The following is a 23485-nucleotide window of genomic DNA, read 5'->3' on the forward strand; positions in this document are numbered from 1 at the left end:
CAATTAATGGATATTTGTGAGATTGAGATTTATATGAGCTTGACATACCACATAAATGCTAGATAAACAATTATATAAATTCTAAATAGTGTTACTCAAATATTCACATTTTATGGGCATTTAAGACGCACAAAACATAATACTCTCTCATAATGTGATAATCTATTAATTTCTCCGAAAGAGCCACAATAGAATTCAATTAAACGAATAAGATCAAATAAGGCTAAAAAACCACACAATCTACAAATGAGTGTGCAATGCATCCTACATATACTAGTTATATGACTTACATATACTAGTCGGCAAGAAAAGCTAGATGTGCCAGAAACAAATTCATAGAACACTAAGCAAGCAATTAAGACATGCTAGGATATGAAGACAAGATAGCAATAAAATCTACACATACTGAGAAAAGCATAGATACAAAATCTACACATGTAAAGAGCTAAAAACTTCTAGAATTGGCAGAATCCGGAACTTCTGGATATAACCTGGAACTTCCGGGTTCTATCAATCTGAGAGCTAGAAGAACCTACAAAGTTTCCAGAACATTCGGATATTCCAACCTTACCCAGAACTTCAAAGTAGAACTCGGATATCCTACTGAAAATTCCAACAATTATGTAGAACAATGAATATATCACAAATATGTAAATATGAATTTAAAGACATTGTGATAGAGAGTTACTTTCATAGAGTGACATTAGATAATAATAAATGTAATTCAACATAACTTGGCTCTTCAATCAATTAGATAAATCTTCAAATAATTAGCCAAGTCTCCAATGCCATCCATTTCAACTATTGATCAATTTTGAGATTTTTGGTCCCCAACATTGTTGGGTCCTAAGACATTAGTCACAATAGGCTTGGTAATCTAAATGACTTTTTATTCTTCAAGCTACATTGAGTACCAATTAATTTGGCAACATTGCCGATTTCATCATTTCTAAGCAAATAATTTTTATTGACAACGGAAGACTTAGAATGAGTACCTTAGGGGTACGATGAAGACAAATGCCCCTTATTGCGGCATATGTAGAATATTTTGCCGCCTAGCCTCTTCACTTGAGGCTTATCACCTTTATGACCATTTATTGACCCCTTCACTTGTATGATCTTGAAATGACTTGGGGCCTCTCCTTTTGATGTTGGTCATCTCTTGATGATGAAGGAGATTATTCATTCATAGACCTCTTGCCTTATTGTTCCTTGATCAAGGATATCTTCTTCTTCTTCGAAGGGCAATCCCGAACATGATGACCCTCTTTATTGCACTTGAAGCAAGCCATGAGTGCGGTGATCTTCTTTTGTCCTTTACTCTTCTTCTTGACATTGTCGGATTTGTTCTTGTTGGAATTGAATTCAGGTCCACTTTTATCTTTTGGATGCCTTCGGTCAACTAGCATCTCATCAAGAGTAGTCTTCCCTTTGAAGCATCAAGTCAAATCTTTCTTCAAATAATTGACTTGATCCTTGAGCTCCTTAAATTCTTCTACAATGTTAGTTTCACAAATAGAACTAGAGGATACAATTTTGTTAGAGCAACAAGGAATAAATAATTCATCATTGGATATTAAATTTTCATTAGATGAATTTATATGACTGGCACATGTTAAATCTACATTAGGCAAAGAAATGTGCTAATGTCCACATGAGGGTTCATAGTATTTTACCGTTGTGACCATTACCTCATGAGCTATTTTGAGCATGGCATGAGAATCTACAAGATTTTCTTGAGTACACAAAAACTTTTCATGATTTTTTTTGTAAGATCATATGCTTGCTAGTAAGCTTTTCAAGTTGAGCTCTTAGCTCAATATTTTCTTTCTCAAAAAATGCTACATGAGAAATAGAATTAGAAGCACAAGCATCATAAATAGGAGAAACAATGGATTTATCCTTAGATAAAGCATTGCAATTAGGATATGACATTTCTAAATCCACTAGAGGCATAACATCTAATTTATCAATTAGAGAATCATGTTTAATTTTAAGATTCTCATAAAGATCGGATAAACAACTATGAGACTTTATAATCTTTTCATGCTTCATATTTAAGGCATTAAGTTCTTCAATTTTCTCTATGAGGCATTACTCTTGCCTTTCAAGGATTTCTTCTAAGCCTTCCATGACGGTCATGAGCTTGATCATTTTAGACATATCTTTTTGCTCAAATGATCAAACTCAAGTCCATCAATGGCACTATCACTATCGTCCTCACTTACCGGTTTCTTTTTACCTTTCTCTATAATACACATGTGGGTCTCAGAGTGATGAGATGAACATATTGGAGAGGTGGATTCTTCACTTCAAAGTTGAGTACAATTGATGTTATAATGTACATATTGATGACATGTATAGCACATCTTCCTTGATCTTCTCTTAGGTAGACCTCTCTTCCTGATTTTTCTTGAGGCTTTCCCACCTAAGCTTTGCCTCAAGTAAGATTATATTTCCTTGAAAATACTAATGGAAATAGATGTATTACAATGAGGATAATTAACCATATCATCATGATATATATGCAATTTTGCACTAAATGATATGCAAGGGTTAACAACACAAGCGGATATGGAATTTTCATTACTAGTGTTGTAGAAGTCCAAAGAAAGGATTGAACACTTACTAATCTCACTCACCATATCATTACCTTGCTTGTTAAATATTGGTGAAGTGGATGACAGAGTGACATCCTCTTGGACAAAGAAAAAAGTCATTTGATGCTCTTCGTAATGTGATGATGAAATATAGCACTCTCCAAATGATGCCTTCACAATAAGAACATCCTCATTCCATTTAGGTTTGTCGTATCTTTCTTTAAGTGTTATCCAAATGAGATAAGTATCCTCAAGCGGCATGATTGTGTCAAAAACATCTTCACTCAAAGCATTAAATAAAGCATTAGTAGCTTGCGCATTGAGATGTATGCATTTCTCTTCCTCGTCAAATGATATGAGTTTATCACTAGGAAAAGAAATGCTTACATCTACAACTCGCTCTATTTAAGGACACATAGTCCTAAAATTATGAAGCATGCAGGTATTCCACTCAAAATAATTAGACCCATCTAATAGGAGTAGTTCTATATGCACTAATTCACTAGTTGACATCTTTACTCTCTAGGCAGTAAGGTCCTAAAAGAGTGAATTGACTCTGATACCAATTAAAAGGACAATGATGTCGCCTAGAAGGGGGTGAATATGTATTTTTACGAAAAATCAACATTTTTTACTATTGGTCTAAACTTGCAGTGAAAAATAAACTAATGAATTTTTCACAAGTGAAAATCCTAAATGTGCTAGGCTCAACTAGTGCACAATCACCCTATGTAAGTGTGAAGGTTACAATCCTACGGTGTGAAAAAGATTATTCAAATCAAGCAAGATATGCAACAAAACTTTAATCGAAAGTTCTGAAATTACTGTTTACCGGAAGTTCTGGGTTCAATCTGGAACTTCCGACTATACAGAGCAACAAAATGAGATCTAGCTATGCCTAATGAGTTCTAGCTCAAACTAAAAGTTGCCACAGGTTCCAAGAAGTATTTCCTAGCTATTCCATAGATCACTTGTAGTCAAACAAGTACGAGCATATAGGTTGGGCAAAAACAAGTATGAAGGTTAATGAGTTCAAGAACACAAAGAACAAGCCAACCAAGAGAGGAGACATGTTGATTTGTTTCCTGAAGTTCGTACACCTCCACTTGAGGTTTCTACGTCTCCATTGAGGGGCTCAGTCACACTTGAGTCGGGTCTCTTTCAACCATTTTCCTCACCAAGCTCGATCACACTTGAGCTTGGTTCACTCTTGATTTCTTCCCTTGCGGAGGCGAAATCTAAGCCTTCACACACTTTCTGCGGCACACCATAACCTTGCTCACAGGCGATGCCTAGCCTCCTAGGAGCTTCAAGCTGCAAGAGTAACAAACACGATGACGAACTTCTTGCCAATGAACTCGAGTGCTCAAGATGGGAGTTATGCTCACTTCAACTCAATCTTCTAATCTCTCAACCCAACTCACTTTTCTTCTCAAATCTCACATTAAAATGGAGTTGGGATAGCTCTAATGTGTGAGGAAACGTCTAAATAGTATTTCAATTAATCATCAGAAGGATCATTTGCTTAATCACAACCTCAATGATTAACCGAAATAACATCCCGGTAGTCCCGTCACATGTTTTATGCCCAAGATCAAAGCACATGCCTTTCCAACATATAACATCACAACAAAGCTTAATAAAGAGCGAGTAATTAACATTAGATTACAAGTTCTTAAGCATTCCAACATTTACAACAGTTTACACAAAAGATTAGATCAACTACGCAGCGGAAATAAAACTATAGATAACAAAAGAAGAGTGGAGCCACATGCCCTTAGGCTCCACCCCAAAAGCTTCGCCACTCGAGAGTAGTTGCCTACTCAGGCCCGCCACCAACATCGACGGACGTGAAGTAGCCAAACACTGCCTCTTCCTCACCAGTAGAACCTGAAAAAGTAGCGTGAATACGAAGGTACTTGCAAAACTTAATCCATATAGGGCACATATAAATAGCTTGACTCCAAGGATTATGCATTGAGCTATTAGTAATAAAAGGCCACAAGGTTATGTAAATTCGTATGCGTAAGCAACTTAGAGACATATGTGTGAGCACCTATACTTAACCAAACAAACATTTCCAAACCTGTAAACAATATGAACATAAATGTAAATGGAACCATCTCATGTAAACAATGACCATCGACAACCATGCCCAACAAAACCATACCAACCATATCACATTCGTGACTCTACGACCGATGCAAATGTACATGAGCATGCTTATGACTGAGAGCACGGAAATTCAAATTTTTTTACATCCTGTAGGGGGTACAACTTTACCCACATGACACATGGATTATATGGCTTGAGTGACCACACAGGCCAACCCAAGGGGGTACTCGTGTCAACCTTTCTCATACCTGTAACCACCTACTTGCAATTCCCCTATGGCACTGGGGTTACTAGGAGCGTGTCCTAGACACCTCTGGCTCCCCGCCACCTTGCTTCTTCTTTTCTTTTTCTCTTACGCGTCATAGGGCCGCAAGGTAAGTGCCGGCACGGCGTATGATATTCGATTTACCTTACCATTAGATCAGCATGTGGTTAGTACAAAAAGTGCTAGAGCCAACTACACCGGTGGATGGTGTTTAACGATGCAAGCGTCTATGGTGCCCGGGCTCCTCTCCCGAACTACCCCAAGGAACTCCTCCAGGGTAGAAGACACCCCTAGCACCGCTCACATCTCGTCTCAATCTCAACACTCATCCAACCAACATCATCGTTGTATTTTATGAACACTAATTAAGCCCTAAGCTCGCGAGCAATAACCAAATCATTGCTCGTCTTCTACCGATAACCTATGCATTGCTAATCATATTAAATCGATCTAGTAACTTAGACAACAACATTGTTAACCATGCTAGAGGTAATGCATCAACATATGTTCTACCCATAGACGCCCAACATTGACTCATTGTACATGCAAACTTACATAAAGCATAACTTATTAATTTAGACTCCACAATTCAATCAAATGGTGCAATATGCTTAGATGCTTGCCTTGCTGCTTTGGGCTTTGCCTGATACTTCTTGCACAACACTCACGAAACTCTGGGAGATTGGCATCGCCTTCACTCGCTTGGATTGTCAGTGCAACACTCTCTAAATCAAATAAGAATGCATTACATAAATAATAAATGATGGGAAAGTGTGCACATGATGTATGCTTGAATAATATTGAGCGTCGTGCTTTGAAAACATTTGCAAAAGATCGCTAAGTGATTAGGGTTTCAAAGTTTAAAACCCCGGATAAGCTAACCTAAGTCCATCTAGCTTTCAAAGGTTGGCGGTCAGACCGACATTGAACTAGCGATCAAACGACCAGTGTGTAGAAGGTTTTGGCCTCTGCCAGTGAGATCGATGTTGTGCTGGCGGTCAGATCATCAACCAACGGTCAGAGTGGCCCTAGTGGTGGTGTGACCCCTTAAAGGGTTTTCAACTCGGATTCTCCAGTCCTAACTGGCGGTCAGACTAGCCCTATCGGTGGTCAGACCGCCAGACCTTGCTACTAGCGCATTTGCGGGGTTGCCGGTGAGGACTTCGGCAAAACCTTTGACGATGAAGGGTACCAAAATACTCTATGGGACTAGTGGAGTGCTTTAAAAGTGATTTAGACAATATTTACCAAGCAAAACTCAAAATACCCCATGGATTGGATCTAGGCTAGGTTGAACTTCGGTCTAAACAACATGAGGGTCGAATTGAGCTCGAAAACAATGGGGAAATGGTAGGGGATGCCTCACCTTAGTGTATGGTAGCTTCCTAGAGGACCAATCCACTCCGGAGAAGCTCCGGTTTGGAGGTCGGGCTCCTCGGTGGTGTGCAGGCTTGAGGTTGGATGAGCATGCCTCTGGCGAGAGAGAAGAGGGGAGGAGCTCGGGGAAGTCCTCCGGAAGCTTGGGGAGGTTCCCACCGTCGATCTCCGGTCATCGTGGACGTTGAGGTGGAGCTTTCCTTGTCTCTCTAAGGTGGAGTGGGGAAGAGAGTGAGGGAGTGAGTGTGTAAGAGAGCAAGAGAGAGTGACCAATTCACTTAAGTCGAGCCTCTGCACTTTGGTGGTCAGACGGCCAATGCTCCCTATCAGACCACGGTAAGTCCACATGGCTGCACACCTGGTGGTCAGACCGTGGGTAAGCCCGATTAGACTTTGAGTGGGATTCTGAAATCTTTGTAAGTCTCCCCTCTTTGCATACCTCACTAACTCCAAGGCACTTGGGGTCTTTCTAACGAGCTCTAAACTATATCCACATACTTTTGAAATATGTTAAATTCATTTCGATAGAAAAATGCATATAACACATGCGATGATGATAGAGAACACTTAATTACATGATTAATTTTTCAGGATGTGACATAATGGCTTTGGCTTTGAGTATTTCGTGGGAACACCAGCAGCACAACAAAGAGGGGGTGAGGGGGTATTTGTACCCAACCCCACAAAACTAGCCATTATACCTAAAAGTCAGTAAAATCCAAAACTAGCCGTTATTGGTACCACTTTGTATCCGGCATCTTCAATGAATTCACTTTATCATACATGGAATCTAATCTTTGTTCTTCACTCTTGGCATATTTTATATCTCAATTCAACTCATGCATTCTTATGGATCCTAACCCCAACTCACTCTCAAGCATGAAGCACATAGTCTATAAAACTTCTTTGCCAACTTTATAACTTAAGGCACTTAATCTCCATAAGTGACTTAGCCTTGACGCTTATTGCCACTCTTCTTGAAATTCTTCTTCTCATGAGCATCACCTAGAGCTCATTTATCTTGATGCATATCTTTGATCTTCATAGCATTCCTCAATGACTCCATGTCTTATCACTTATGCATCTTCTATGGAATAACCTATTAACAATTCTCAATAACATTGTTAGTCCATAGGTATTACAATTCAACAGTCAATATTGTAGCTCCTAAATCTCCTCTATGAATCCATAGTAGGTCTCTCTATTGCCATTGTTGTCGTAGGTATCAATACCTACGTCGCTATTTTGATTGGTGCTCTTGTCATCTTGTGCTCTCGTATAAAATGTATATCCGTTGATGTCGTATCCTTGGAATGTCAGAATTGTAGTTGATGGTTGATGAGCATGTAGTTTTAACTGAGCATCCTCTGTATCATTACCCATCATGTGTCTACAACTAATCACCAAAATGATCTTTGTGCTCTCTCGTGATCCAATCTTCTGACTTTGTTGGATTTTTGGTGTATAGCATGTTCATGTGCATATTGACATATGGGTCCACTACAACTGATAGTTGCAGAACTATGAAATGTGCTTGAGTGAAGGAAACATGATCGGTTGTATGGACTGATTTCGCACATATCGTCCCTATCCCCTGTAGCATTCCCTCATGGTGAGATATAGGCGCACCAATCGGTTTGAGATTTATGTAGTTGACACAGAACTCAAAGACCTTAGTTTCCCACCTTGTGGCAATGCAACCTTCCGACAAACCTCGGTTACGAACATATTTGAGAACCCCCCATCAATCTCTCAAAAGGGTACATCTGATGAAGAAACACGGGGCCAATGATCTTTATCTCTCTTACAATGTGAACAATGAGATGGGTCATGATATAAAAAAAACATGGAGGGAATGTAACAGCCCATAATCCTAAAACCAAGAAAATATAAAACTTTTTCAAGGAAATAATAGAATTTGCAAAGTTAAATAATCCGAAGAGTATATATATGTATATATTTGATTGCTTGTTTATGTGAGCCTATATATGTGTGGTATATACGCTGTATAAGTATAAAAATACATATGTATATACATGAGAGAAAAAGAATGGAAAAAGAAAAGCTTTTGAGCTGAATGGACCAAAGCCCAGCTATCTCCTCCTCTCTTCTCTCTATTCGGCCCAACTCATGCCAGCCCAGCTCATCTGTCGGCCTAGCCCGCCACCCACCCTCTCTTCTCCCTCTCTGCTTCAGCTCAGTGCCACAATAGTAGCCGGCCACCACCGCACACACGTCTTTGTCGTGTCCAAACCAGAGGTCGACCACCTAACCGCCAAACAGACCCGCCAGGACATCTAGAAGCTCAAGCCGTGCCAATTTTGTTAAAGCCTGAGCCGATCACAAGTTGTGCACTTGAGTTCATCCACCGGTCACAAGAAGTCCTGATCAAACCCACGGGATAGAGATAGAGGAGAGCAATGGATCAACAGGAGGAAGAATCCCATAGCTATGCGCGAGCTTTTGCCCAAAAGATAGAGACTCGAGTGAGTTTGAGACCTCAGAATCGAGTTCGGATCGCCACCGCCACCCTTTTCAATTCCGAGTTGAATTAGAGATTAGGAGAGCCGCCCACCTATAAATATGCGACACTAGACCTCCCTCAGAATATCCCGAAGCTTTTGCCAAACTCGTCAAGGCAAAACCAATGCCCAGAGCTCGACCCAGACGAGCCCCGGAGCTTTGCTTCGCCTATCACCGTCACCAGCCTCTCTGGAGCCTCTCCGACGTCAACGTGTGCCCTAGGTGAGTTCCTTGTGACACCTCGATCCTTTTCCACCGCTCGTCGTCGAGTTTAGTTCACCGGAGCACCGTTCCAGCTAGGTTTCGACCATGCATCACCATGGGAAGAGCCGCCGCCGCCTTCTGTTCACCGGAGCCAAGAGCCAAAGCATCGCAGCCATCTGATCCTGAGCCAACAACCAAGATTAGATTCCCTTATACCCCTTCGTGATCCAATCTGAGAGCGACATGTGGCATACATAATCCCAGTCAGCAGCCTTTGTCATGTCAGCGAGGCACGTCAGCACTTTTGCTTACGTGCCAAGCCACCTCAGCCTGTAGTGCACAGTCAGCTTTTCTTTTCTTTTTAATTGTTTTGCTGACATCATAAATAGTAAATATTACGCAATAAATAGTTTTTCAGTAGAAAAATAATTCTAAATAATAATAATAATTAGTAAATTAATTTCTAAAAATGTTTAACAATATTTATAGGTATATTTAATTATGTTTCATAGGTTTAAATAGTTTTATAATTCAAATAAATGCTAAAAAAATCCTAGAAAATCATAGATGGCTTTGGAAAAATTCTAGAAAATTCCTAGCAACATAATTTCATTTGTAGATAATCTTTCTAGTCCTGTTTTAATATTTAGAAAATCATAAATTGTCAACCGTAGCTCCGTTCTGACCCGTCCTTTCATCGAATTGTGTGGACTAGTGTAATCTTATGAGTGGTGATGTTTGTTGTGTGATTTTTGGTTCTTTTTGGATCTTGGTGTTTATGTGTAGTTGTTTTTCCGCGTATGTTGCGAGTAGACGCTAACGTTCAGGAGGAGCTAGAAGGTCTACATGATCAAGATTTTGAAGACCCAACTGAGTTCAGTAAAGGCAAGTTATGTTCTTGATCATTTTTATCCCAATTTTACAAATATTTTATTTTATAAACATGCATGCTAATAATTTATTGGGAATCCCAAGAGTGAGGCTTTACCCTAGTTTTTCCCTTATCATCCTTGTCGCCATAGTATGGTGTTGGGTTATGGATGGGTAGATGATGCTTAGCCTTGCTTTAAGATGGTAATCATGATAATTGTTCCACGAACTTGATAATGGTCATATGCAACAATGATAAAATATGATAGAATAATTTTTATAGCAATATGGTATAGGGATTTGAGCAGGTGGTATGATGAGATGTATGGTTGGGGAAGTGGTAGTCTTGCTCAAATCTAAGGGTCGGTTCATGGGGTGACCTTTTTGTATTTTCAGTACAACCAGAATCCTGGTATGAGACCTTTTTGTCCTAGCCAAGTAATTTTCTTACTCTCAGCATAGTGTAGACCAGGCAAAAGAGCGGTGAATGGACGATGTCTTGGGATCCGAAAGACGCAAGAGGGGGCTTCCGTTGTTGAGGTGGAATCACACGATAACGAACCTTAGCGAGTAGACACGTGCTGAGAGGGCCGTTGTAAAGGCTTTGTAGTAGATTCTTAGTGCACACCTCGGTAGTATGTAAGAGTTCTTCGTCGGCTACCGTATGCTCGGTAAAATGGGATGAAACGTCTAGTGGATAAAGTACAACCTCTGTAGAGTTAAAACTGAATATTCAGTCATGCTCATGGTCATGAGCAGCACTGAAAACCTACTTTGATTATAACTTGATATTTTAGTTAGCTGGGTCAACTGTGATGGTGGGAATCATAGTTGAGGATGGTTAGTCATAGTGGTGGGAACTATGATTGAGGGTTCAATTCAGTCATGCTCATGGTCATGAGCAGCACTGAAAACCTACCTTGATTATAACTTGATATTTTAGTTAGCCGGGTTGTCGGAGGGTGAGCTCCTGTCGCAGGGATCCCGAGAGATCCCCTTTTAGAGATTCGGCCGGGAGGATGATCCTGAACGAGCTTGTTTTGGGAAATAAGCGGGAAACGGAAATAAATACAGTGGCTGGTGGGAGATGATCGTCCTAGTGCGAGAAAGATGGGTGCACCGGGGTTTAGATAGGTTCGGGCCGCACGGGGGCGTAACACCCTACTCCTGTGTGAGTGTTATATCTGCCCTTGAAGGGAATTCTTCAAGGATGTATCTGGTTACAAGAGAGAGCCACTTACTGAGAGCTTGAGGCTCTCGTGTTCTAGCTTGGCTTGAGCTGGTTTGAGCGTCTGCGTCCTCTTCTTCACACACCTTTTACGTGTTCTCCATCCTTTCCTTATATAGGAGCGCCGACCTCGACATATCCTGAATGGGAAAGAGGGGATGCGAATGCCAAGGTGCCACGGAGAAAGGCGTAATCATTTCGTCTTGGCGAAGTGACAGGGGCGGTGGAGAAATGCGGCGCGCATCCGACCACCCGCCACTGTGGAAGCCCTCGGGCGCTATAAAGGGGGCCCACCGGGCAGCCTCAGAGGTGCCCGGTGCGCCCACCCTGTCTTGTCTTTCTGCCAGGGCAGGGTGGCGGGCGGAGCACTTCGATTCTGGCAACGTTATCCCGAGGCACTCGGATGAAACGGGACGGGACCCGTGCATTTAATGGACCCAGGCCCCCCTGCCAGGGCATGGCAGGGTCTGACACTGGGGCGTGGGCAGCTGAGAATGTCAGGATGTCAGGATGTCAGGCCGCGCGTGCCTATTAAATGTGGCATTGGGCCTTTGACTGGCTGACACCCCGACGATGGGACCCTTCGGGTCGTCGAATGATCTTGCGCGAACCTTCGGGGAACCGAGTCCTCGGGGGCCGCCACGCGCAACCCCGAGCATTCTCTTCCGAGCACTTCGGTGAGACCTTCGGGGAACCGAGTCCTCGGGGGCTGCCACGTGCAGCCCCGAGCACTCTCTCCCGAGCACTTCGGTGGGACCTTCGGGGAACCGAGTCCTCGGGGGCTGCCACGTGCAGCCCCGAGCACTCTCTCTCGAGCACTTCGGTGAGACCTTCGGGGAACCGAGTCCTCGGGGGCTGCCACGTGCAGCCCCTAGCACTCTCTCCCGAGCACTTGGGTGAGACCTTCGGGGAACCGAGTCTTCGGGGGCTACCACGTGCAGCCCCGAGCACTCTCTCCCGAGCACTTGGGTGAGACCTTCGGGGAACCGAGTCTTCGGGGGCTGCCACGTGCAGCCCCGAGCACTCTCTCCCGAGCACTTCTTTCCCGATATTTGGGCTCTGCGGATCATCGGGGAACTGGGGTGCTCGGGGACCAAAGGCGGCGGCCCCGAGCACCTTCTCCCGGGACTTAGCTTCTTCTTACCTTGTAGGGTGGTGACATGTGGCGGATGGCCGGCCTGGTCTCGGGACTTAGGGACCCCTGGTTCCGAATACACCGACAGCAGCCCCCGGGCCCGTTGGTAGGTGATGGGACGGAGACTGCGATTGGGCCCTTCGTCGCGGCCGAGGCCGAGGCTGATGCAGACGCCATGTGGCAAGCTTTCGAGAGGTGGCCCTTGCGGACCCGAACCTCAAGTACGCCCCAACGGGAAAATGAGTGGACGCGTGTCCACACAACTTCCAAAGGGTATAATGACCATACGGGCGGCACGCGCGGTCGCCGCGCAGATCGAGAAAAATACGCCTGGCAGCCGCTGACATCGCGCGATCGGCGGGAGATTTGCGTGGCAGTTGCGTCGATCGAGGCAACGCTTCGCCGAACGAACCGTTTGGGCGGCAGTTTTTGAACTTTGAGATATATAAAAGGGGGAATGGATCGGTCCGTTCCCCTCTTTACGCTCTCTCGCACTTGTGCTCCTGCCTTCTTTGTGCTCCGAAGCCCTTAGGAAATTCTCAGGCGACCGGAGCATTCTTCCTTCTCTCTCTTTCCACCACCAAAACACCTTCCATCTTGTCGAGATGACGAGGGTTGGAGGAGGACGCCGGGACAAGACTTCGGACAGCATCTTGCCGGAGTCTCGTCTGAGGAACGAGGAGGCGGCGGACAAGATTAGGAAGCTGCTGGTGCCGGAGGGGCAGGAAGGTGCTGTGGTGGTGAGGCCGGCAACTCTGACGCCGGCGACGACCGTCCCTGGGCGGATCGTCCTCTTCACCTCCTTTGTGGCGGCGGGGTTGGTGCCGCCATTTTTCGCCTTCTTCCTGCAAGTGCTGGAGACGTACGGCATTCAACTGGTGCACCTAAGCCCCAACTCTGTGGTGGTTTTGGCGGTCTTCGCGCATCTCTGCGAAATGTTCGTGGGGGTGATGCCGTCGGCGACGCTGCTTCATCATTTCTTCGTCCTTCGGCCGGTGGAGAAGAAGAGGGGGTACTCCACGGCGGACGTCGCGGGGTGCTGCAACCTCCGGCTCTGGGACGGCCTGGGGGATCATTACATTCCCCAGGTGCTGCGCAGCAAGTGGGAGGAGTGGCGACAGGACTGGTTCTTCGTCGATGTCGACCCCCATGAGCGCCTTGAGCGGCCGGAGGCGGCGGCGGAACCTCGGCGATCGACGTGGGAGGCGCCGCCACCAGAAGATGCGAGACTAAAGCCGGTGCTGGAGCGCATCCTGGAGCTGCACGAGTGCGGGCTGACCTCAGTCATGGTGGTTGTGGACTTCCTGCGCCGTCGGCTGGCGCCTTTGCGAGAGCGGGCCTAGCCGAGCTGGTTCTACACCGGGCCGGAGGACATCACCAGGACCCAGATCGGCGCGAGCTGGGATCTGGGGCAGGCGGAGCTGCGGGGGATGACACGGGTGATCACCGGAACGGAGGACATGAGCCGGACGGAGCTCCCGTGGCCGGAGATGGCGCTCTGCGCCAACCCCAAACGGGTGGCCATTATGGCGGGGCTGCCGGAGTTCGACGCCCAGGGGCCTGTGGACCGGCCACGAAGCCGGAGTCCCGAGGCCTCCGAACTCCCCGGGCTGGAAGAGCTACTTGGCGAGGAGGTCGCTGGCAGCTCGGCACGGGCTGGTGAAGGGGTCGCCGCAGGCAGCAGCCGCCGTGCCGAGGAGGAGGTCGCGACTGAAGTCGTCGAGGAGGTGGCGCCGGGAGATCGGGGAAAACGTCCCCGGGCCCTGATCCTGGTGCCGGACTCTCCGCCGTCGCCGACGGCAGCGGCGGCATTTCCGGTGCTGGAGCCGCGCCTGGTGCGGATGGGGCCTGCACCGGCGCCTGCGACCCGCAGGGCGGAAACCGAGACTCGTGCGGCGGCACCCGAAGCCCACACAGCGGTTCAGCCGAGCCCCCAGCGGAAGAGGCGGCGGGAGGAGTCCAGACCGACGGCGCCGGACCCGGACATCAGGCTTCCAGCGGCCAAATGGCGGTATCGATAAGTCTTCTTTCTTGCTTTTCCATGGGCATTTCTGGCCCGAACTAAGTTTTGACAATTTTCATTTGAATCCTGTAGGCCGGCCGCAGGCGATGCTGCGACGGAGAGAGAGCAGGCGCCGGGACCAGAGCCGAGCCCGCCTGCCGTTCCGACGGAGGCGGGCACCAGAACGGTGGAGGCGCCAACCGTCGTGGCGGCCAGTGGAAGAGAGACGGAGGCGGCGGCCGAGAGGAGGACGGAGCAAACGTCCGGATCCTTGGCGCCGGCGGAACCTACCCCGGGAGCGGAAAGCCCGGGGCGGATGATGGTGGAGGAGGACGCTTTGCTGGGGCCGGTGGACAGGGCGGCCGATGCTGAAATGCGGCCGCCGTCCGAGTCTTCGGCGCTGGCGGAGCCTACCTCGGGCAGGCAGAGCCCGGGGCGGATGGCAGCGCAGGGCCCTGCAGAGAGCTCGGCCCCCCTGGAGGCACTCTGCGGAGAAGCCTGGGCCCCACCGGCGCCCGGCCAACCCGGCGACCCTTTCCTGGCCGCCATTGAAGGCGTCAAAGTAGCAGTCGGGCGGCTGGGCGCAGCGGTGGACGCCAAGGAGGGGGAGCTCGAGGCCGAGCGTGCCCGCCTGGCGTTGGAGAAGGCGCAGCTGGCGGGCGCTCAGGAGGAGGCCCGTGCGGCAGCCGCGCGGGAGCAGAAGCTCCTAGAAGATATCCGCGCGGAAGTCGCGCGGGAACAGGAAGTTTTGAAGACCGCGCGGGCAGAAGCCGCGCGGGAGCGAGAAGACGCCGCCCGCCTGGCTGAGGCGTCGAGGCAGCAAGCTGCCGATGCCCTTGCCAAGATGGGGCAGGCGCAGGAGAGGGAGGTGGCAATCGCAGCCCGGGAGCAGGTTGCGGAGGAGCGGCACGCCGAGCTGACCCGCCGGGAGGGCGCGGCCGAGAAGACGTGCGCTGACCTCCAACGCAGGGAAGACGACCTTCGGAAGATCAGGGAGGAGATCCACCGTTGGGAGGAGGTCGTTTCCTTGCGGGAGGTGGACAATGAGTTGTCGGCGTCGGATCTCGACGCCCGGGAGACTTCGGTGGCCCAGAAGGAGGACGCGCTGGCCCGGCGGGAGGGCGAGCTGAGTCGCCGAGAAGGCGAACTGAGTCGTCGAGAAGGCGAGGCTGACGCGGCGGCGGCGGCCATGGCGACCAAGGTGGAGCAGAACGCGAAGCACGAGGCGGAACTGACCGCCCGTGAACGTGCTTTATCTGAGACGGTGGCCAAGGCGAAGCAGGCTGCCGCCCCCGCAGCAGTTGGCGGTTCTTCCGGTCCGGTTGGGGACCAGGGACTTGAGGCACAGCTGCGGGCCGCCAAGGAGAAGCTCGAGACTACCTTTGTCTCGCGGGTCAACCTCGAGCATATGCTGGAAGACGTACTCCGGCGGATGCGGCGAGCCGTAGAGAAGGGTGGTCTCGGACGGCTTGTTGGAGGCGAGAAGGGCGACGGCCCCGCACGACAAGTGCTGGGGCTACAGCAGGTCTGCGAGCGCCTCGAGGCCCTGCCTTGGGCAGTCCAAGAACTTGCCGCCCAGGAGGGATGTGGCTTGGCACATACAGTGGCCGAGCACGTCCTGGCCTGCTACCGAAGCAGGGACCCGAACTTCCCGCTAGAGCCGGCGTGGGAGGGAGTGGTCGAGGCTGAGGGAGAGGCCGCCCGGGTAGCGGTCCAGAGTACCGCCGCCATGGTGGCGGCTGGCTTTAGGCGAGAGGTGCCGCCGCCGCCAGCCCCCGGGGACGACTTAGAGGATTCAGCCGACGCCTCTGCCGCCGACTAGATCTTTTGTAGTCTTTTTTCTTTTGTTATCTTGATGAATGTAGATGTAGGAGTGAACTCTTAGAAAATGCCTTGTATCTATCCTGTGAATATTAATGGCAATTTTTCCTTGAGCTCGCAACTCCAGTTTCTCTGAGTGTATGATGCTTCTTCTGGTGTTTTGCCCGGAAGTCCCGGGGAGTACTCAGTCGGGCCGTTCCCGACCTTCCCGTCCCCGAGGATAAAGTGGTTCTGATCGCTGTTGCTGGCGCAGTCGGCCTTCGAGCTCTCGCGAGTCCGTATTTGCCTAAGTTAAGAAACAAAGACACAGACTTCCTTGCCCGGGAGATAGATCGATCCCGCTCGGAACACGCCATACCTAGTGAACACTTTTTCACTTTGCGACCACTCAGTTAGCAGAAGGGAGATACGTGTTGGCGAGAATGGGACCAAGAGTCCTCATGGTCCGGTGGTGCCCGGGCTTAAAACGGGCCGGACCGAGCACTGACAGCCCGCCCCCGAGGCCTGAGCTCCGGACTACCCGAGTAGCTCGAGCGATAGGATTACCCAGGGTACCCGAGGACTCGGTAGTGCTCGGGGTCCTTAAAAGCGGACCGAACACCACGACCACCACGAAGGGCTTCGGTCAGACATTATCGCAAGCACGCTACTCTTTTCTGCAAACCGTTCTGTCGTTCTGGGAAAAAGTAGTCACGCGGCAGGGTTTTTGCGTGCGAGGAGACCACCTCGCCGAACAGATTAAACCGCGAGAGCCCCCGAGAGTGACTCGAGGACATAAATTTACTTAAAGCAGACTTGTCCGAATATAACCACTCACCGGACAGCTGTCGGTCTTCCGGCCAACCGATCCAGGAGGGGTGTGCTTCCGAGCTCGGGAGCCCGGGGACTTGATTCTTTCAACGGAGCGCCTGATTGCCCAAAGGCATACGAGGCTCCTGGGGTCGGGTGATCTCGACCACCCATGCCTAAGTGGTAGGACCACCCGAGGACCCTCGGGGCCGACCAGAGACCGGGGCATTGAAGCCCTCGCGGCCGAGCTGCTCGTGATCGCCAGCCTGTGACTTAAGAGAGAAAATAGGATTTCTTTGTCTGGTGCGCTCTGCCAGTGCGGTACTTGCTATAGACTACTCTCGTTTTCGACCCAAGACCTCTCGAAGACCCAAACCGGCGGACAAGAGCGAGCAGAAACATAACTCAGAGGTCCTATGGTTTGATGGCGTCTGGGCATGACAGACCAGACCGAGCACCAACAGCCCGCTCCGGGGGCCCGAGCTCCGGACTACTCGAGCGGCTCGAGCGATGGGATTACCCAGAGCACCCCGAAACTTGGTAGTACCCGGGAGCCTGCCACGACACCGAACCCCACAGCCTACCATGCCGGACGTAAGTCAGCGGCGACTGCTCGCATGCATACCGATTGGGATTCTTTTATCAGCGGGGAAAATGAGAGAGCGAACTTTTTCTCGCACAACCGAGCACCTCACCAGACAGATTAAACACACGGAATCCAGAAAAAATATTTTGACATAGTGATTGCTTATCGAAATACTGAATGTGCAATATTTACAAGGTTGGGCGACAGCGACTTACCCAAGGGGCGAAGCCCTCGGACTGCTTGGGCGGGGAGAAGCCCCCGGCCTTGCTGACCTGAGCCGCGAGCACGACCATCTACGGGTAGAAGCGTCGGAGATGCTCGATGTTCCACGGATTCGGGAGTGGCTGTCCTTCCTCCGTCGCCAACCTGAAAGAACCTGCCCGCGGGACCGCGATCACGGTGAAAGGACCTTCCCACACAGGGGATAGCTTATTCATTCCTTCGCGCGACTGGACGCGTCGGAGAACTAGGTCCCCCACCTCGAGAGACCGGGCCCGGACATGGCGAAGATGATACCGCCGTAGACTCTGCTGATACCGAGCCGCCCGGACAGCGGCACACCGCCGGTGCTCTTCCAGGTAGTCCACGTCATCGCGTCTTTGCCGCTCCTGCTCACCCTCAGAGTATGCATGCACTCGAGGGGAGCCCAGAGTGAGCTCGGAGGGGAGGACTGCTTCGGCGCCATAGACGAGGAAGAACGGAGTCTCCCCGGTGGCGCGGCTTGGCGTAGTCCGATTGGCCCACAGCACGGCTGGCAGCTCATCCACCCATCCCTTCCCGTGCTTAGCGAGCACGTTATAGGTCCGGGTTTTAAGGCCCTTTAGTATCTCCGCGTTGGCGCGCTCGACCTGCCCGTTACTCCGAGGATGAGCGACGGAAGCGAAGCAAAGCTTGATGCCGAGATCTTCGCAATAATCCCCGAACAAGGCACTCGTGAACTGGGTGCCGTTGTCGGTGATGATCCGGTTCGGGACGCCAAAGCGGCTGGTGATGCCGCGGATAAACTGGAGCGCCGTGTTTTTGGTCACCTTGATGACTGGGACCGCCTCCGGCCACTTGGTGAATTTGTCGATAGCGACATATAGGTATGCATAGCCCCCGACTGCTCGGGGGAATGGACCCAGAATGTCCAAACCCCAGACCGCAAAAGGCCATGACAGGGGAATGGTATGGAGAGCCTGAGCTGGCTGGTGAATCTGCTTTGCATGGAACTGGCACGCCCTGCAGCGCCGAACCAGCTCAGAAGCATCCTGGAGAGCTGTAGGCCAGTAGAAACCTTGCCGGAAGGCCTTCCCGACCAGCGTGCGGAACGATGAATGGCCACCGCACTCGCCCTCGTGGACCTCAGCGAGAAGATCGCCGCCTTCTGCCCGAGAGATGCATTTCAGGAGGACACCTCCTGCGCTACGCCGGTAGAGATCCCCATCTACAATGGCATAGCGCCTGGACTGCCGAGCAACTCTTTCGGCATACGCCTCATCCTCGGGTAGGAACTTTTCCTTCAAGTACCCTCGGATGTCAGACATCCACGAGGCATCTTGAGAACATTCGGCGAGCACAGCGCACTCGCCGGATGGCGGCGTCCTGACGGGGCTTCTCACTGAGGGCACCGCCGGGGTCCCCTGAATTGAGTTCGAGGTTTCCCCTTCATCCTGTTCGGCAAGCAGGACGGAAGGCCGTGCGAGTCTTTCTTCAAAGACTCCGGCAGGGACACGCGCACGTGAGGAGGCCAGGCGAGAGAGCTCGTCGGCCGGAGCATTGTCGCGGCGAGGGATCTGCCGCAATTCGAGGCCATCGAAGCGTCTCTCGAGCTTCCTGACTGCAGCCACGTACGCTGCCATTTGAGGATCCGTGCACTGGTACTCCTTGGATACCTGGTTGACGACCAGTTGGGAGTCCCCTTTGACCAGGAGGCAATGAATCCCGAGCCCCACCGCAGCCCGGAGGCCGGCGATGAGACCTTCATACTCCGCCATGTTGTTGGATGCGCGGAACTGCAACTGTACGACGTACCGGAGCTCTTCACCTGTTGGGGAGGTGAGAACCACTCCGGCCCCTGCGCCTTTAAGCGAGAGGGAACCGTCGAAGTGCATGACCCAGTACCCGGGCGCGTCGTGCCCGGGGTAGGTAGAGATCTCTTCTGGGGCGACGCAGGGGACGGGTGTCCATTCTGCCAAGAAGTCGGAGAGTGCCTGGCTTTTGATTGCCTGGCGACAGACGAAGTGCAGGTCGAACTCCGCCAGCTCGACCGCCCATTTGACAACTCGCCCGGTACCTTCCCGGTTCCGGAGAATGGGTCCCAGTGGATAAGTGGTAACCACCGAGATCTTGTGCGCCTGAAAGTAGTGGCGCAGCTTCCGGGAGGCGATGAGTACGGCATAGAGTAGCTTTTGCGCCTGGGGATATCTTGTCTTGGCCTCCCGGAGGACTTCGCTGACGAAGTACACCGGTCGCTGCACCCGACGAGCCCGGACGGCGGCTCCACCCGGGGGGCTACCGCAGCCCCCAGGGTTGGCGGCACGGTCGGGGCTGGCCGGGCACTCGGGCTCGACTCCTTGGCTGGGAAGAGCAGTGTGCTCGGGCTCGACCCCTTGCCCAGGGGGAGCCGCGAGGACAAGTGAGTGGTCGGGGGCCTCTGGGAGCTGGGACCCAACACCCGGCCCCGAACACTCGTCGCGCTCCACCACCAGCACTATGCTCACGACCTGAGGAGTGGCCGACACATAAAGTAGCAGGGGCTCACCTTGAGAGGGAGCCACCAACACGGGTGGCGAAGTAAGGTATTTCTTTAAGTCGCGGAAGGCCTCCTCGGCCTCCGGTGTCCAGTCAAAACGACCGGATTTCTTCAAAAGCTTGAAGAGGGGGAGCCCTCGCTCCCCGAGCTTGGAGATGAAGCGTCCGAGGGCTGCCATGCAGCCGGCGAGGCGCTGGACCTCCTTGAGTCGAACCGGGGGTCGCATCTGCTCAATGGCCCGGATCTTCTCTGGATTGACCTCGATCCCTCGGCCAGAGACCAAGAAACCAAGGAGCTTGCCCGCCGGCACCCCGAAGACACATTTCTCCGGGTTGAGCTTGAGGCGGGTAGAGTGGAGACTGTTGAAAGTGTCGGCAAGGTCCTCGAGCAGGGTGGCGCGGTCTCGGGTTTTGACCACGAGATCGTCGATGTAAGCCTCGATGTTGCGGCCAACCTGCGAGTTAAGAGTGATACGAATAGCGCGCTGGAAAGAGGATCCAGCGTTGCGCAGGCCGAAAGACATTGACATGTAGCAATAAGTCCCCACCGGGGTGGTAAAAGCAGTTTTTTCCTCGTCCCCTATGGCCATGCGAATCTGGTGATACCCAGAGTTTGCATCTAGGAAGCATAAAAGATCACATCCCGCAGTAGAATCTATAATTTGATCAATGCGAGGTAAGGGGAAGGGATCTTTAGGGCAAGCCTTGTTAAGATCGGTGTAGTCCACGCACATGCGGAGCTTGCCGTTGGCCTTCGGGACGATGACTGGGTTTGTTAGCCAGTCGGGGTGGAGGACTTCTCGGATGAATCCGGCGTTGAGGAGCTTGCTAACCTACTCGCGGATGAACTCCTGGCGCTCTGGTGCCTGCCGCCGGACCTTCTGCTTCACCGGGCGGGCGTCCGGACGCACGGCCAAGTGATGCTCGATCACCTCCCTAGGGATCCCGGGCATGTCGGACGGTTGCCAGGCAAACACGTCTACGTTAGCCCGGAGGAAGGTGACGAGCACGCTTTCCTATTTGCTGCCCAGGTCACCGCCGATACGGACAACCTGGGTAGCATTTTCGCCCACCACGACCTCCTTCGTTGGAACAGAGGTGTCGGCGGCGAGTCGGGGTCTGGATGAAGAGGGTCCCGGGCCCCCTGTAGAGCCATCGACCTCGGCCTGTGCTGAGACCAGAGCCATGTATGATTGTTCAGCGCAGGAAACGGCGCCGCCAGAGTCGGCTATCACAGAGATAGAGCCTGCGGGGCCGGGCATCTTAACCGTAAGGTATGCATAATGCACGGCCATCATAAACTTGGCAAGCGCCGGACGCCCGAGGATGGCGTTGTAGGGGAGAGGGAGCTCTGCGACATCGAAGAGGACGCACTCCGTGCGGAAGTTGTCCCGGCTCCCGAACGTGACAGGCAACTCAACCTGCCCGAGGGGCAGGGAGTGCCTAGGGGTCACTCCACAGAAAGGGAGCGACGGCTTTAGGCGTCGGGAAGACACTTGTAGCTTCTCAAAAGCCTCCTTAGAAAGGAGGTTGAGGCCAGCACCACCGTCGATCAGCACCCTGCTGACCTTGACATTGCAGACAGTGGGGGACACTACCAAAGGTAGTCGCCCCACGGCTGCAGTACTGGCGGGGTGATCAGCCATGCTGAATGTGATCGAAGTATCCGACCACCTTAGGGGCCTTGTGGCCTCCTCGCTTGGGGTTGCCGAGCACACCTCGCGTCGCATGACCTTGATGCCACGGCGCGAGGAAGGCGTATACGCGCCCCCGTCGATGAAGGCGACGATGTGCTCGGGCTCCTGGAAGCCGAGCTCGGCGTTGTTGGGGGCGACCTCAGTATCGCCTCCTCCACGGAACTCGTCACGCTCCCTCTGGCGCTGCTCCACGAGTCCTTTGACCGTACGACACTCCGTGAGGTCGTGCCATCTGGTCTGGTGTATGGGACACCATTTACCTGGCTCGGGCCCCGCGGGAGCGGGGGCCCTCGCTGGAGCGGGAGCTCGGCCAGGGGCCGGGGCTCTCGCTGGAGCTGGTGCCCTTGCTGGAGCCGGGGCCCTCGTAGGCATGGAGGCCCGAGGAGGAGCCCGAGCAGGGGCCCTGACGGGGCGTCGATCGACACCCGGCCGACGCTCTTGCCGGTGATCGGGCTCTTACGGCACCCTGTGAGCGGGGACCTGGGTTGGCTCAACGGGAGCGGCCTCGCGCTTCCTTCTCTTCTTCTTTTCCCGCTTGTCGGAGCGGGAAGAACTCGGCTGGTCGGAGGCGGGGCGAGGAGCATGCCACGCCCTGGCCTCCGCAGCCATGGCACACTTATCGGCCAGTGCGAAGAGTTCCGCAGTGGTCTCGATCTCGTGCGTACCTAGCTTTTCGAGCATCCGCTCATCGCGGACACCCTGCCGGAAAGCAACAATAACAGCGTGGGGGGCCACTCGTGGAATGGTGTTGCGAACCTGGCTGAAACGCTGTATAAAGCGCCGTAGCGTCTCCCCTTCCTGCTGTTGGACGACGTGGAGGTCGCACTCCAAACCGGGACGCGTAAACGTGCCCTGAAAGTTGGCCACGAACTGGTGGCACAGGTCATCCCAGGAGCCGATAGACCCTGGGGGTAAGTTCATAAGCCAAGAGCGGGCGGAGCCCCTCAGGGCAACATGAAAGTAGTTTGCCATCACCTTTTCGCTGCCTCCGGCCGCTTGGACGGCCGTTGTGTAGATCTGGAGGAACTCGATGGGGTCGATGGACCCGTCGTAATTCTCCGGCAGCTCGGGGCGGAACTTGGAAGGCCACCTGACCCGACGGAGCTCGGCGGTGAAAGCACGGCAACCGGTGCCGTACCCCGCAGCGCGAGCGGGGGTCCTCGGTGGCGAGTAGCGGCGAGCCGGGGATCCCCGGTGGCCGTGGGCCGGGAGAGAGGAAGCCTGGTCCTCTGCCCCGACCCCCTGCCGGGTCTCCCGCTGACGTTCGAGAGTAACTCGGGCATCCTCGTGGCCCCTCCGCTCGTCAAGGTGCAAACGAAGGTCCTGGGCTTCAGATGCAACCAGTGGGACGGCACTCCGCCTGGAGACCCCTCGGCCCGTGCGGGTGTTGCCCGTTGAGGAGCCGGCTCTGGCGGCACCATGCCGGGAAGTGGTGCGAGGACTCCCGGTCTGCACCTGGCGACGAGCAGTGCCGACCAGAGCGACGACATCTTGTATCCACCGGCCTTCCGGAGTGTTCGGCGTGGCCTGAACGGGCGGG

The sequence above is a fragment of the Phragmites australis genome, chromosome 5, assembly GCF_958298935.1.
Source record: "Phragmites australis chromosome 5, lpPhrAust1.1, whole genome shotgun sequence".
Taxonomy (NCBI): domain Eukaryota; kingdom Viridiplantae; phylum Streptophyta; class Magnoliopsida; order Poales; family Poaceae; genus Phragmites; species Phragmites australis.